Source organism: Myotis daubentonii, chromosome X (genome assembly GCF_963259705.1).
Source record: "Myotis daubentonii chromosome X, mMyoDau2.1, whole genome shotgun sequence".
Taxonomy (NCBI): Eukaryota; Metazoa; Chordata; class Mammalia; order Chiroptera; family Vespertilionidae; genus Myotis; species Myotis daubentonii.
In genome coordinates this window covers 4,056,534-4,073,512 of record NC_081861.1, presented here as the reverse complement: position 1 = coordinate 4,073,512, position 16,979 = coordinate 4,056,534, and the positions used below count along the sequence as shown (strand labels likewise).

At 49.6% G+C, this 16,979-nt stretch overlaps 1 protein-coding gene and 1 pseudogene across 1 annotated transcript in view; one reads left to right on the top strand and one right to left on the bottom strand.

Moving 5' to 3' along the window:
* JADE3 (jade family PHD finger 3) overlaps positions 1-16,979 on the bottom strand; it is a 103,252-nt gene that overhangs the window by 85,897 nt on the left and 376 nt on the right. The window lies entirely within an intron of this gene.
* LOC132224044 (elongation factor 1-alpha 1-like) lies at positions 42-1,021 on the top strand (annotated as a pseudogene).

Sequence of the window (16,979 nt, the reverse complement as noted above, 5' to 3'; positions counted from 1 at the left end):
CCACCAAAAAAAAAAATAAAAATGAGAAGGTGGCTGCTGAGATGGGAAAGGGCGCCTTCAAGTATGCCTGGTTCTTGAAAGCTGAATGTGAGTGTGGTATTACCACTGCTATCTCCTGTGGAAATTGGAGACCAGCAAGTATTATGTGACCATCACTGATGCCCCCAGGACACAGAGACTTCATCAAAAACATGATTACAGGTGCATCTGAGGCAGACTGTGCTGCCCTGATTGTTGCTGCTGGTGTTGCTGAATTTGAAGCAGGTATCTCCAAGAATGGGCAGACCCATGAGCATGCCCTTCTGGCCTATACACTGGGTGTGAAACCACTGATTGTTGGTGTTAACAAAATGGATTCCACTGAACCACCCTACAGCCTGAAGAGATGAGGAAATTGTTAAAGAAGTCAGCACCTACATTAAGAAAATTGGCTAAAAGCCTGACATAGTAGCATTTGTGCCAATTTCTGGTTGGAATGTGACAACACTAACATGCCTTGGTTCAAGGGATGGAAAGTCACCTGTGAAGATGGCAAGGTCACTGGAGCCACGCTGCCTGAAGCTCTGGATTGCATCCTGCCACCAACCCGTCCAATCGACAAGCCCTGTGTCTGCCTCTCCAGGATTTCTACAAAACTGGTGGTACTGGTACTGTTCCTGTGGGCTGAGTGGAGACTGGTCCTCAAACCCAGCATGGTGGTCACCTCTGCTCCAGTCAAAGTTTCAACGGAAGTAAACAAAGTCTGCTGAGATGCACCATGTAGTTCTGAGTGACGCTCTTCCTGGGGACCATGTGGGCTTCAATGCCAAGAACGTGTCTGTCAAAGACGGTCATCATGGCAATGTGACTGGTGACACAAAAACGACCCACCAATGGAAGAGCTGGCTTCACGACTTTGATCATTATCCTGAGCCATCCAGGCCAAATCAGTGCCGGATGTACACCTGTGCTGGATTGTCATCAAGCTCACAGAGCTTGTAAACTCGCTGAGCAGAAGAAGACTGATCATCGTTCTGGGTAAAAGCTTATACTGCCATCGTCTATGGTTCCTGGCAAGCCCATTTGTGTTGGGAGTTTCTCTGACTACCCTCCTCTGGGTCATTTTTGCTGTTTGTGACATGAGACAGTTGCTCTGGGTGTCATCAAAGCAATGGATAAGAAGGTAGCTGGAGCTGGCAAAGTCACCATGTCTGCCCAGAAAGCTCAGAAGGCTAAATGAATATTATCCCCCCAGACCGTCACCCTAGTCTTAACCAGTGGTGGAAGAACTTGTCTCAATTGGCCATTTAAGTTTAACAGCAAAAGACTGGTTAATGATTACAATGCATTGTAAAACCTTCAGAAGGAAAGGAGAATGTTTTGTGGAGTGTGTGTGTGGCAGTTTTTAAAACCAGTACTTTTTAATGGAAACAACTTGATCAAAAATCTGTCACAGAATTTTGAGACCCATTAAAACAAAGTTTAATTAGAAAATAAATAAATAGTTCTTACAAGTTAAATGAATTTGGGTGCTTATCCTCTGAAAAATAAAAGTATTTCAGCAATATTAGATGGCATTATATCTGACATCACAATTTGCACAATAAACCAAAATTAAGTAATCCAAATTAATCCTGGTACGTAGAATGTGATGGAATGAGGATGTCATAATAGTTACATGAACAACCATGGCTCTTTCTACAAATTTTCAATTTTTACTAGAATGCATTCTTGTATCTTTAGTGTAATTTAAAAAAAATTTTAATCCTTCTAGGTTGAAATGGAGATATTCCCCAAGTTGCAATATCCTTCCATCCACAGGGTTTCCATTGCCATTGGGAACCCCTTGGGAACCTCCACTACCAGGCAAAGCTTGTATTCTACTCAATACCTAATTCCACACACACAGTACAGTGGGCATTCAACAAATATTTGCTAAACTGATTTGCATCTGGAAATGTGAGGAATAAAAATGACAAACATGTGGCCACTTATAAAATCTATAATCTGGGAAGACTCTAATTTTGAATGAGGCAAATTATTACTGAGTGATAACAATGTACTCAATAATTACAAAGGCATACACAGAATCTTGGAAGAGAGCAAGGCAAACATAACATACTGCCAGTGGTGTAGGAGTTATTAAAGCCTACAACAGGCAGGACCCAAGCCAGAATCAATTATTCCTGGATTTCTAGCCATCTATAATAATAAAAGCATAATATGCTAATTAGACTGGACATCCTTCTGGACGTCCTTCCGGATGTCCTGGACGAAACCAAGGCTGCGAGGGCCAAGACAGCCGCCACAGTTGCCTCAGGCCAAGGCAAGCCGCCTCGGCTGCAAGGGCTGAGCCCCTTGCACAAATTTCATGCATTGGGCCTCTAGTAAAATCATAATATTCTAAGGGGGTGGGAAAAAGAAAAATAGGGGGAAAGCTAACTTGTATTGAGTTTTATGGGCCTTGCACTGCGTTAGACATTTATGTAGATTAAAACTTATTTTAGGACTCATGTTTCAGCTCTAACAGGTGAAGCACTGGGAAACCATCACTCCCACCCTTCCAAGAGAAAAGCTAGACAAACTTCTTGGACCTATCAGAGAACTGAGGCCACAGGGCCAACCATCATCTTCATACTGAAGAGCCAGGTGCCTGCACACATGATCTGAACATGTAAATTGGTAGGAAGATTAAACTAGAAATTCTGATAAATTACTAAAGGCCAAAGTATAGGATATCATGAGAGTAATAAGCTCCTGGAATTCACACCAAGGGTGGTATTTCCATCTTCTTACAAATTTTTCCTACAGGAAGCCCACCAGTTTCATACAGGGAGGATGGGGAAAATCCCAGGGAAAGCTTTCACTGTTAGCTGGTTGGTTGAGGGAAACAGCAACCATTTGTGAAATCCACTCCAGACCCCTTTCCTTTATCTCCAGTACAAAACAAAAGGCTTAATCTGTAGGGGGAATTGCTTACAATTCGTGGTTTGAGGACACTGGTGTCCTCACTGCAGCAAGGGAAAAGGAACAGAGGGGTAAAAAAAGCTCACCCCTGGAGGAGGGGCAGGAAATCTTGCAAACTAAGGACACAATCAAGATCCAGGTTCCAGTACTTGCCTAAGTCTTAGGTTTAATAAAAAAAATCAAAAAACCCCTTAGTCCTCCACCAACCACCACCTGGCAAATCAGCTACATAGTTAGCAGCAGTAAAATACACGTGGGAGGACTATATGAGACAATTCCTGGGGAGCAGCACAAAGGAAAAACCCAAGGCCAAGCAGGAGGCATAAAGAAGGTATCACTAGGAATCAGAAATCTCTGGTGCCCACAGCAAAAACAAACAGCAAACACAAGCCAATTCCTGCCTAGATTAATTCAAGTTCCCACACTAAAGGCCTAGTAAAAAGAAACCTATATTCTCCAAAAATACCAATCATTTACCTAAGTATTTCCTGCCTCTATGTTCAGCTTTCAACGTAACTTAGGAAGCACTATAAAAGCAAGAAACTATCCCAAGTGACAAAGTAATCATCAGATCCAGACTAAGTATGACACAGATGTTGGGGCTATCAGAAATGAGATTTAAAATTATGATTAATACTAGAGGCCCAGTAGATGAAATATGTGCATGGGGGTGGTCCCTCTGCCCAGCCTGCACCCTCTCCAATCTGGGATCCCTCTCACAATCCGGAAGCACTGGCTCCTAACCGCTCACCTGCCTGCCTGCCTGATCGCCCCAAATGCTCTCCCTGACGGCCTGATACACGGAACTGTTCTACCCTGCTGACCTGATCCCGCTAACTGCTCTTCCCTGCCAGTCTGATCCCCCTAAATGCCTATCTGCTCTCCCCTCCTGACCTGAGCCCTTCAACTGCCTATCTATTCTCCTCTCCTGGCCGGATCCCCCTAAGTGCCTATCTGCTCTCCCCTCCTGGCCTGATACCCATAACTGCTCTCTAAAACTGGCTTGATCCCCCTAACTGGGTAACTGCTCTCCCCTCCTGGCCTGATCTCCCCCAACTGCCTATCTGCTCTCCCCTCCTGGCCGGATCCCCCTAAGTGCCTATCTGCTCTCCCCTCCTGGCCGGATCCCCCTAAGTGCCTATCTGCTCTCCCTTCCTGGCCTGATACCCCTAACTGCTCTCTAAAACTGGCCTGATCCCCCTAACTGGGTAACTGCTCTCCCTTCCTGGCCTGATCCCCCAACTGCCTATCTGCTCTCCCTTCCTGGCCTGATACCCCTAACTGCTCTCTAAAACTGGCCTGATCCCCCTAACTGGGTAACTGCTCTCCCTTCCTGGCCGGATCCCCCTAAGTGCCTATCTGCTCTCCCCTCCTGGCCTGATCCCCCTGCTATGGGCTCTCCCCTCCTGGTCTAAACCGCTTAACAGCTAACTGCTTTCCCCAACTGGCATGATCCCCCTTAACACCCTCCCCTCCTGGCCTGATCCCCCTAATTGCCAATCTGCGCTCCCCTCCTGGACTGATTCCCCTAACTGCTCTCCCCTCCTAAACTGATCCCAACTGCTCTCCCCTCCAGGCCAGATCCCCTTGCCTTCTGTTCTATCCTCCAGGCCCGATTCCACTAACTGCCTATCTGTGCTCCCCTCCGGGCCTGAACCCCTTAACTGTCTAGCTGCTCTCCCCTACTGACCTGATCCCCCTAACCGCCTATCAGCCCTCCCCTCCTGGCGTGATACCACTAACTGCCTATCTGCTCTCCCCTCCTGGCCTGATCCCCCTAAAAGCCTATCAGCTCTCCTCTCCTGGCCTGATCCCCCTAACTGCTAATCTCCGCTCCTCTCCTGGCCTAATCCCCCAATTGCCTATCTGCTCTCCCCTCCTGGCCTGATCCCCCTAACTGCGAACCTGCTCTACCCTCCTGGCCTGAACCCCTTTACTGTTTAACTGCTCTGCCCTATTGGCCTGATCCCCCAAACTGCCCTCCCCTCCCGGCCTGATCCTACTACCTTCGTAACTGCTCTCCCATCCTGGCCTGATCCCCTTGCTTATCAGCTCTCCCATCTTAGCTTGAACCCCTTAACTGCTAACTGCTTTCCCCTACTGGCCTGATCCCCCTAATGGCCCTCCACTTCTGGCCTGAACCCCCTAACTGCTCTCCCCTTCGGCCTGATCCTCCTAACAGCTCTCCCCTCCTGACCTGATCCCCGTAACTGCTCTCCTCTCCTGACCTGATCCCCCTAACTACTCTCCCTTCCTGGACAGATCCCCCTAATTGCCTTCTGCTCTCCCCTCCTGGCCTGATCCCCCTAACTGTTTATCTGTGCTCCCCTCCTGGCCTGATCCCCCTAACTGCCCTCCCCTCCTGTCCTGATCCCCCTAACTGCTCTCCCCTCCTGGCCTGATCCCCATAATTGCCTAACTGCTCTCCCCTACTGGCCTGATCCCTCTAACTTCCTATCTGCTCTCCCCTACTGGCCTGATCCCTCTAACTTCCTACCTGCTCTCTCCTCCTGGTCTGAACCCCCTAACCGCCTATCTGTACTCCCCTCCTGGCCTGATTCCCCTAACTGCCTAACTGCGCTCCCCTCCTGGCCTGATTCCCCTAACTGCCCATCTGCACTTCCCTCCTGGCCTGATCCCCCTAAATACTGTCCCTTCCTGTACTGATCCCCCTAACTGCTTACCTGCTCTCCCCTCCAGGCCTGATCCCCTGTCTATTAGCTCTCCCCTCCTGGCCTGATCCCCCTAACTGCCCTCCACTTCTGGCCTGAACCTCCTAACTGCTCTCCCCTCCTGGCCTGATCCCCATAATTGCCTAACTGCTCTCCCCTACTAGCCTGATCCCCCTAACTACCTAATTGCTCTCCCCTCCTGGCCTGATCCCCCTAACTGCTTAACTGCTCTCCCCTCCAGGCCTGATCCCCTGCCTATTAGCTCTCCCCTCCTGGCCTGAACCCCTTAACTGACTAACTACTCTCCACTCCTGACCTGATCCCAACAGCCCTCCCCTCCTGGCCAGATCCCCCTAACTGCCTTTTGCTCTCCCCTCCTGCCTGATTCCCCTAAGTGCCTATCTGCTCTCCCCTCCTGGACTGATCCCCCTAACAGCTCCCCCATTCTGGCTTGATCCCCCAACTGTTCCCCCCTTCTGGCCTGATCTCCCTAACTGCCTAACTGCTCTCCCCTCCAGGCCTAATTCCACTCACTACCCAATTGCTCTCCCCTCTTGCCTGATCCCCCTACCTACCTAACTGCTCTCCCCTCCTGTCTGATCCCCCTGCCTTCTGCTCTCCCCTCCTGCCTGATATCCTCCTAAGTGCCTATCTGCTCTCCCCTCCTGACCTGATCCCCACAACAGCCCTCCCCTCCTGGCCAGATCCCCCTAACTGCCTTTTGCTCTCCCCTCCTGCCTGATCCCCTAACTGCCTATCTGCTCTCCCCTCCTGGACTGATCCCCCTAACAGCTCCCCCATTCTGGCTTGATTCCCCTAACTGTTCCCCCCTTCTGGTCTGATCTCCCTAACTGCCTAACTGCTCTCCCCTCCAGGCCTAATTCCATTAACTACCCAATTGCTCTCCCGTCTTGCCTGATCCCCCTACCTACCTATCTGATCTCCCCTCCTGCCTGATCCCCCTGCCTTCTGCTCTCCCCTCCTGCCTGATATCCTCCTAACTGCCTATCTGCTCTCCCCTCCTGGCCTGATCCCACTAACTGCCTAATTGCTCTCCCTGCCTGGTCCCCCTAACAGCTCTCCCATTCTGGCCTGATCTCCATAACTGTTCCCCTCTCCTGGCCTGAACCCCTTAACTGCCTAACTGTTCTGCCCTACTGGCCTGACACCCAAATTGCTCTCCCCTCCTGGCCTGATCTTCCTAACTGCATAACTGCTCTCCCCTCCTGGCCTGAACCCCTTAAATGCTAACTGCTTTCCCCTACTGGCCTGATCCCCCTAACTTCCCTCCACTTCTGGCCTGAACCCCCTAACTGCTCTACCCTCTAGACTGATCCCTCTAACTGCTCTACACTCCTGACCTGATCCCCCTAACTGCCTTCTGCTCGTCCCCCCTGGCCTGATCCCCCTAACTGCCTATCTCTGCTTCCCTCCTAGCCTGATCACCCTAACTGCCTTCTGCTTGCCCTTCCTGGCCTGATCCCCCTGCCTGTTCGTGCTCCCTCCTGGCCTGATCCTCCTAACTGCCTATCTGCTCTCCCTCCTGGCCTGATCCCCCTAACTGCCAATCTGTTCTCCCCTCCTGGCCTGATGCCCCTAATTGCCTAAGTGCTTCCCCTCCTGCCTGATCCCCTAACGGCGTACCTGCTCTCCCCTCCCGGCCTGAACCCCTTAAATGACTAACTGTTCTCCCCTCCTGCCTGATACCCTCCTAACTACCTAACTGCTCTCCCCTCCTGCCTGATCCCCCTAACTGCCTATCTGCTCTTCCCTCCTGGCCTGATCCCCCTAACTGCCTAACTGCTCTCCTTTCCTGCCTGATCCCCTAACTGCATACCTGCTCTCCCCTCCTGGCCTGATCCCCCTGCCTATTATCTCTCCCCTCCTGGCCTGAACCCCTTAACTGCCTAACTACTCTGCCCTTCTGGCCTGATCCCCCAAACTGCCCTCCTCTCCTGGCAGGAACCTCTTAACTGCCTATCTGCTCTCCCCTCCTGGCCTGATCCCCCTAACTGCTCTCCCCTCTGGCCTGATCCCCCTAACTGCCTATCTGTGCTGCCCTCCTGGCCTGATCACCCTAACTGCCTTCTGTTCGCCCCTCCTGGCCTGATCCCCCTAACTGCCTATCTGGGCTGCCCTCCTGGCCTGATCCCACTAAGTGTCTATCTGCTCTCCCCTCCTGGCCTGATTCCCCTAGTGGCCTCACTGCTCTCCCCTCCTAAACTGACCCCTCTGCCTATCAGCTCTCCTCTACTGAACCCCTTAACTGCCTATCTGCTCTCCCCTCCTGGCCTGATCCCACTAACTGCCCTCCCTTCCTGGCTGGATTCCCCCTAACTGTTCTCCCCTCCTGGCCTGACCTCCCTAACTGCCTATCTGCTCTCCCCTCTTGGTCTGATCCCCCTAACTGCTATCTCCTGCCAGCCTGATTTACCGAACTGCTCTCCCCTCCTGACCTGATTCCCTTAACTTCTTGTCTGCTCTCCACTCCTGGCCTGATCCTCCCTAACTACCTAACTGCTCTCCCCTCCTGGCCCGATACCCCTAACTTCCTGTGTTCCCTTCCTGGACTAATCGTCCTAACTGCTTATCTGCTCTCCCCTCCTGGCCTGCTCCCCTTAACTGCCTATCTGCTATACCATCCTGGCCTGATCTCCCTAACTGTCACCCTTTCCCTTCTCCCTTTTCCCACGGCGCCATCCTTCTCACCTTCTCCCTTCTTGCACAGTGCTGGCCTTCTCCCTTCTCCCATGGCGCTGCCTTCTCCCTTCTGCCTTCTCCTGTGGTGCCTTCTCCCATGGCCTCTGCAAAAGGGACCTGGCGCTGGACCGGCCTTCACAGCTGCGGCTGCAGGCCCTCAACCATTGCAGCCGCTGTGGCTTTTTCTGGAAGGACATCCGGAAGACATCTGCCCTAATTAGCATATTACCCTTTTATTAGTATAGATCAGTATAGATGTTAAAGGCTAATGGAAAAAGTAGACAAATGCAAATCCAGATGGTCAATTTCAAAGAGACAGAAACTATAAGAAGGAATCAAGTGGAAATGCTAGAAATAAAAAACACAGAAAAAGCCCTGGTCGGGTGGCTTAGCTGGCTTGGAGAATCATCCCATACACCAAAAGGCTGCAGGTTTGATTCCTGGTCAGGGCACATTTCTAGGTTGCTGATTCGATCCTCAGTTGGGATGTGTACCGGAGGCAACCAATCAATGTTTCTCTCTCACATCCATGTTTCTCTCTTCCTTTTAAAGAAAACACCACAGGAAAAAAGAACAAAAAACACATGCTAAACAGCAGACTTGACACAGCCAAGAAAAGAATCAGTGAACACAAAGATCAAGTTTATTGATCAGGTCAATAAAAATTAAAACAAAAAAAGACAAAAGAGTGAAAATAAATAGAACACAGCATACAAGAACTGTGGGACAATATCCAACAGTATAACATACTTGTAATTGGAATCCCAGAAGGAGAAGGGGGAAAAATGGGGCATAAGAATTATATAAAGAAATAATGGCTAAGAACTTTCTAAGATTAGTCACAGACAACAAACCATAGATACAAGAAGCTCAGAGAACACCAAGCAGGATAAACATGGAAAAAATTTAAAAAGCCACACATGGCTGGTGCGGCTCAGTTGGTTGAGTGCTGTCCATGCACCAAAAGGTTCCTTTCCTGGTCAACACATGACTGAGTTGTAGGCTCCATCTCCAGTAGGGGGCGTGCAGGAGGCAGCCAATCAATGATTCTCTCTCATCATTGATGTTTCTCTCTCTCTCTCTCTCTCTCTCTCTCTCTCTCTCTCTCTCTCTCTCTCTCTCTCTCCCTGAAATCAATAAAGACATATTTTTAAAATAAAAGAAAACATTTAAAATTTTTTATAAAGCCACACCTAGGTAAAGATGGACCTTGAAGTCAGCCAGAGGAAAAAAGACATGTTAACTATAGAGGAACAAGGATAAGAATTACAGCAGTAATGACCTCCCCCCAATTTTTCACAATGACTCTGGGCTTGACCACAGAAGCACTCCTGTGCTCTGACTGATGGGCAAATATCAAATGTGACACAGAGGACACTTCCGAAGTGCTTGGGCACTGACGCTTCCTCTCACTTGCTACTCTTTGTGCCTCTGAGACCACCATGCTAACAAGTCCAGACTAGCGAGCTGGAGGCGAGACCATTTGCAGGGAGACAAGCCATCCCAGCTTAGGGCCTCCTAGACGAGTGGTCGGCAAACTGCGGCTCGCGAGTCACATGCGGCTCTTTGGCCCCTTGTGTGTGGCTCTTCCACAAAATACCGACTTCTGAGCATGAGCCACGAAGTTTTAATCGCATTGTACATGCGCGCCCGCACGTGGTATTTTGTGGAAGAGCCACACTCAAGGGGCCAAAGAGCCGCATCTGGCTCGCAAGCTGCAGTTTGCCGACCACTGTCCTAAACCAACCAGCCTGCCAACCACCTGATCACCCGCACCCAAATCTAACTGACACAGGCTATCTCAAAGTAAATATATTTGTGGTCCAATACACATGGAAAGGGGAAAAGCACACTGGTTTTCCCCATGAAGTGTGGTCTGCACGTAAGAAGTAGCTTCAAACAGAAAAACCTACAGTACCTGGATTAGAATACACAAATATGTAAGTATTGAAAAATGCCCAAGTCTTCCCAGATTCTCACAAATGTGCTGTCTGTCATCACAGATGGCACATACCAAAAAAACAAAAAACACAAAAAAATTACCATTTAGCCACTGAAGCATCTTTATCATGATATATTTAAACCAAAGTCTTATACTCAACAATTCCATTTCTAACACTGAACAACTCAGGTTTCCAGCAATTACTCTTTCTCCCAATTACACCCCCTCCCCACGGCCATTTGACAAGGCTTGGTGAAAGCTGAAAGAGCTCCCTTAAGGCAGTCTAAAAAGCATCAGATATGAGACTAGTTAAACCTCCTTCTAAAAGCAGTCTGCAGGACCAGCTTCTTCAAGCAACACAGCAACTTTTTAACTGTGCTAATGGTGGGCAGTTAAGATCTATATATTGGGTTAGAAACATCACAGAGTGGGACACTGAAAGGGAAATGAGTTTCTTAAGCCAGTTTTGTTTAGGCCTCGCTACTTTTTGGGAACACACACACACACACACACACCCGGTTTTGCTCAGTGGATAGAGCATCGGCCTGTGGACCAAAGGGTCCCAGGTTTGATTCCAGTCAAGGGCATGTACCTTGGTTGCAGGATCCTCCCCAGCCCCGGCCCTGGTTGAGGCTCATGCAGGAGGCAACCAATCAATGTGTTTCTCTCACATCAGTGTTTCTGTCTTTCCCCTCTCTCTAAAATAAATGGAAAAATTATCCTCCGTTGAGGATTCTCTCTCTCTCTCTCTCTCTCTCTCTCTCTCTCTCTCTCTCTCTCACACACACACACACACACACACACACACACACACACACACACACACACACGGTTTAAGAAAAAGTGAAAAACACCTTCCAGCAGCTTCCCATTGTCCTTGGAATAAAACACAAGCTCCTTAATAAGGTCCCATAAGGCCCTGTAAATCTTTCCCTGCCTACCTCAGACCTCATCTCTCTTTCCCCAGGTCCTAGCCAAACCTCTGAGGATCCTTTCCACATCTCTCTCCCACCTCAGTGCCCTCACAACACCTGCTGTTCCCGCTGCCTGGCAATCCATTCTCTCTGACTTGTACTCTGCTTATTCCTGCTCATCCTATGGCCCCAGGGCACCTTGCTGGTCTGTCTCCCTTACAGAAGCATTCTTCCTCTTACTTGCTGTGTGACCTTGGGCAAGTTACCATTTTTTGTTAATCCTCACCTCAGGATATTTTTTCCATTGCTTTTTAGAGAAAGTGTTGGGGGAAGAGAGGGAGAGGGAGAAAGGAGAGAGAAACACTGATGTGAGAGAGACACATCGATTGGTTGCCTCCCACAAGCGCTCCTACGGGGGTGGGGATTGAACCTGCAACCGAGCTATGTCCCCTTGCCAGGGAATCATACCAGTGACCCTTCAATGTGCTAGCCAACCCTCTAACCACTGAACGACACTGGCCAGTGCTGGGAAAGTTACTTTTGCTTCATCTCTCTGAGACTCACACCTTACAAAGATTTCCTAAGTTAAGCATTTAGCACAGTGCTCAGCATACAGGAAATGGTTAACAAATCATCACTACTGGTACTGTTATTATCCCATACGGTAATCTCCATCATAGCACTTAGTACAATTAGTAATTATTTATTTGTAGAAAAAAATAGAAACACCCCCTTGAATCCCACCTTACTACCGAATACCTTTCATGCTATTTCCCCACATACTGCATTTTTGGAGGGGAAGATGAAATTAGTGTTTACAGAGCAACTGCTACCTCAATTAATTAGTACCTTGGAGATGCGGTTTGGCAGGTGAAGAAACTGAGGCCAAGATCAAGCGGTAGGTTAGAGTCCAAATTGGCCTGACCCCATAGTCTGTGCTGGCTGCATGACACCAAAGGCTTCCCTAACTCATGAACCTTGTCATCTAAGAGCAGCAAGCCTCAGATAAGATGGATGTTCACATTCACATACATCCCAAACTACTTGAGGTATGTACTCTTCAGGTCCTTAACCAGCCAGTGTTCCAATCAACCCCCTGCCCCCAATGCCTTCCTCTTCAGAATACTCTTTCTCCGACTGTGATGATAATTTTTCTTATTTCCTTTCCACTGGATGTTGAGCTCTTAAGGGAATTAATATCTTTCCCCTCTTGTACCCCTAGCAAATAGGAGACACTCAATATATGTTTACTGACTGAATTAATTAAAATGTTGGAGAATATTATGGCTGCAAAGTTGGGGTGTGGTGGAATGGATTTTCATAACAATACTAGAGGCCCGGTGCATGGGATTCACGCACTGGTTGGGGGTGTGGCCTGCGGGGATCCGCCCACTGTCAGAGCACTGCTCATCCTGGTCAGCCGAGCAGTGCTCCCACTGTGGGAGCACACTGACCACCAGAGGGCAGCTCCTGCATTGAGCATCTGCCTCCTGGCGGTCAGTGCACATCACAGTGACTGGTCGACTGATAGTTCTGCCGTTCCATCACTGGGCTTTTATTATACAGGACTAGAGGCCCGATGCTTGAAATTTGTGCAAGGGTAGGCTTTCCTTCCCCCGGCTGCCGGCACCAGCTTCCCTCTGGCACATGAGACCTGGGCTTCCTTCTGGAACCCGGGACCCAGGCTTCCCTCTGGCCACCGGCAGGCACCTGGGACCCAGGCTTCCCTCTGGCCACCAGCAGGCACCCAGGACCCGGGCTTCCCTCTGGCCGCCAGCAGGCACCCAGGACCCGGGCTTCCCTCGGGCCACCAGCAGGCACCCGGGACCCGGGCTTCCCTCGGGCCGCCAGCAGGCACCTGGGACCCAGGCTTCCCTTGCAGCCCTGGCTTCGTCCAGGTCATCCGGTCTAATTAGTATATTACACTTTTATTATTCTAGAGGCCCAGTGCACGAAATTCATGCACGAGGGTGGGGGGGGGTCCCTCAGCCCGGCCTGCACCCTCTCCAATCTGGGACCCCTCTGGGGATGTCCATCCCTCTAGCAATATGGGACCACTGGCTCCTAACCACTCGCCTGCCTGCCTGCCTGATTACCCCTAACCGCCTCTGCCTCGGCCCCCAGCCTAAACTGCAATCTGGCCTCCCTCTGCCGGAGGCAACCTGGCCAATCAGGGGAAGGCGCCACCCCCATCACCCTGCTGCTGCTGCCACTGGCAGCCACCTTGGCTGCCTGAGCCTCAGGCTGGCCCTCGCAGCAGCAGTCACCATCCAGGGCTTGCCTGAGCCTCGGGCCAGCCCTCCCAGTGGCAGCCACCATCAGAGGCTTGCCTGAGCCTCAAGCAGCCGCTGCGGCTTTGTCCGGAAGGATGTCCGCCCTAATTAGCATATTACCCTTTTATTAGTAGATAGGATTACAGTTTGGCATAGTTAAAACAAACTTGACATGAATGATGGCAAAAATAGTTTATCTTAACCACTTTACCATGGAATGATTTCTATATCCAGCACCAGAGATTCCATGTGACTTACAAACGTGTGTCTTATGGCCGTGGGTAGATTTCACTCTATCTCTGGGCACTACATCACCACCAATGTTCTTCTGTACCCTGTGGCTGCACGTCAGCCATCCCTCATGACAGGATGCCCTTGACAAGTATCAGTCTCTCAGTGGTTACCCTTGAATTGTTCATAAAAAGAAACAGAAAGAGCAAATGATAAAGCAAGTGGGAACAAACTGTTAATAACTGGTGACCTTGGCTGAAGGGAATACAAGAGTTCTTTGTACTATTCTTGCAACTTTTTGGTAATTATAATATTACAGCAAAATAAAAAGTTTTTAAAATTTTAAAAAGGATATTAATTTTCCCTGGAGATTCTAACACATAAGGGCTAAGGTACTGGCCATGCTGGTACCACATTCTCTTGTCAGCTATTCCAAAACCACACTCTAGACTTGGGTTTCCTTGCCTATCAGCCAATATCAAGGGTCGAGGAGCTCCTTGGGTAGCAGGGCTCAGCCATGGCTTCTGGATTGTGACAGATGAAATTATTACCTGCTTGAAGTGTATTAATGAATGCATTGGTACCTCCTATTGGTCAAAGCCTCAGTACTATTTCCCCACGCTAGGCCCATACTTTCTTCAGTTGACTGCCCTTTTCCCAAACTTAGCTATGGGGTCATGCATTCTCCCTGGGACCCTTCTTTCTCCCTGTTCCCCAAGAGAAGCACGGACACAGTTCTGATGGTAAGAGCTTTGCTGCTGTTGTCTATGGAGAGACCTACAGGGAGGAGGCAAAAAGAACCATGAGAGAATCACAAAGAATCCAGAAAACAGCAAACTCAAAGCAGTAGTTACTTGGTCTGTAATGACCACTCGCTAGCACTCGTTTATTCTTCACTTCTACCCACTCACGCATCCCAGATCCTCCCCACCCCACAAGCCAGAATGCTTCAGCTTTCCCAGGCACTTTAACTGGAACAACAGGTAGAAACTTGTAAACCATTCAAGTGTCCTGTTAGCCATTTTAGGAGACTGCCAGATGGGTTTCATCCACCACCTACCCCTTGCCTATAAGGTGAGGTGAGTAAAGGTCATATGTAAGCCAGTATATGATCTCTACCTTCCTCCGTTCCTGTTTTGTGTAAGCTCCATGATGAGGGAGATGAGGTTATGTCCAAAGATAATGTTCAACCTCTGTCCCTGATCAGGGCTTATAAGCGCCCCCTGTATGTCTTCGCAATCACCTGATGCCTTCTGCCTCCCCAACTTCCCCCCATAAGGTTATCTAGCTCTAGCCAGATGTCCAAGTACTGGGGGAAAGGGAGAAAGGCTTTGTGTAGCTTACGGGAGAAATGGACTGCTATCGATGGCTATTGGAACAAAAGGGAGGGAAAAGACAAGAATGATCAAAGAAGAGGATTATTCCCAACCCATGAACCTTCAGCATCCTTTGTTCTTTAACTTCTGTTAACACTTACATCTCAACTTTGATGAGAGACCTGTACCATCACTTGTCCTACTCCTAGAACCTCTACAGGCCACAGGGTGGGGCACAGGTGCCCCCTAAGTTGCTCCCAAGTTACTTTGGGCTCCCAGTTGATCACAAATACTTCATGAAGCAGTGGGAAGCCCATAACCACTTTCCCTTACCTCTGAACAAGCTTCACAGGCTCCTACAGGTGAGAAGGCCGTGGGTTACCAAGATGGCTCTCAAGAGCTGGAGGCAGAAAGTGAGGATTCTAGAACATACCTGCGTCATTGAGTGTTCTGGAATTTTCTGAACACAGTAGCAAGGAGCTGTTACAAGGCAATAATATTGGGTTAAGAGCTTTTTTCTAGCAAATAAAAGTGTAGAGAAGTTTTTCAAAAAAGGTGGAAATTATGGTAGCTCACACTGAGAAGCCCTTCCCAAAGATCTCATGTAATCCCTTCATCCCTTGAAGAGAGGAATCATCCTTTTACACTTCAAGTATTGAAACTCAGAGCTCACTTTAAATGAAAGAAAAAATGTTAGGAAGGTAGAATACTTCTGGGATAAACAAAAAAGAATAAAACATCTATTTCCACTTATCTGGAGAGAAGTTATATGATGCGTTAAAAGCATGAGAGCCACACTATTCAAAGGGCACAGATCCACATCCCCATTGTTTACAGATGTTATGAAAGTATTAAATTAAATAAAAACACAATGCTTTGTTCAGGCCGACTCCTTCCTCACCCCCCTTTCCCCCAGGCTAACAAGAAGTGATTGCAAGGAAGGTATTTCAGAGAACAACTCTGGGAGAGTGGATCCTGGGTTGCTTAAAGTAAGCCAAGATGTTGTACAACCAGTCTTTACCTAAAGTATTTTAGAGTTTACAGAGAAGCAGACAGTTATCTTTTTCAGGTTGAATACAGGGAATGAGGTCGCCTTTCCCTCCAGGTCACTGGAATCACCATCAACACGGTTTTGATTTCTTATACAATTAGACTGCGGAAGGGAGGGGGCGCCGGGACCTCCTCCTTAGCTTTACAGTTAAATGGAACTCACATCAAAAAATAAATAAATCTCGCGCACATCTGAGACCATGGATTTCCTTGAAACTCTGGAAAGTCAGAGAAGTGGCCAAACAAGTTTCTTGCCAAATGCCTAGAAGGTACGTATGTCTCCGGGCTACACGATGATCCCAACTTTGAAACATGCCTTCACATACCACCATTTCGGTCACTCACTCGAGATCCCGCCCTCCTCCCCTAATAACATCGCAGGTTGCCCTCTGCAATTTAAAGCCCGACTCCTTCGAAGCAACGGCTCTGCAAAGCGAGAGAAAAAGATTAAAGGAAGGCGTTCTTCCCTCCCTCTGCCCCCCCCCCCATCGATTGCCCCACAGCGAGGGAATAAAACCAACTCGATTGCGGGAGAAAAGTTAACTTTGCTATGCCCGGCGGTGGGAAAATTCCCCCCAGAAGCCTCGCCAAGCCGTCCCCGCGTTTCCCACCCTCCGGACCGCCCGGCGCTCGGTGGCCGCCGCGGCCCGGGCTCAGCATCCCCGAACAATAACGCGAGGGGGAGGGAAAGTTCGCCAGCCCGCGGAGCGCCCGGCTCACCAGGGGCCCCGCCGCTGCCCGCACCGCCCGGACCCCCGCCCGGGCACTCGGTGCTTCCAGCAGCCCCACATCGAAGCAGCCGGGGGTGCGTCCCCGCTCCCCGGAGCATCCGGCCCCGGGCAGCCCGCACGGCAGGTCCTCCCGCCGCGGGTCGGACCCCGTGCAGCCCCTCGAGGCAGAGGGCAAGGGAGCGAGGGGGCGTCGGGAGTCGGCAC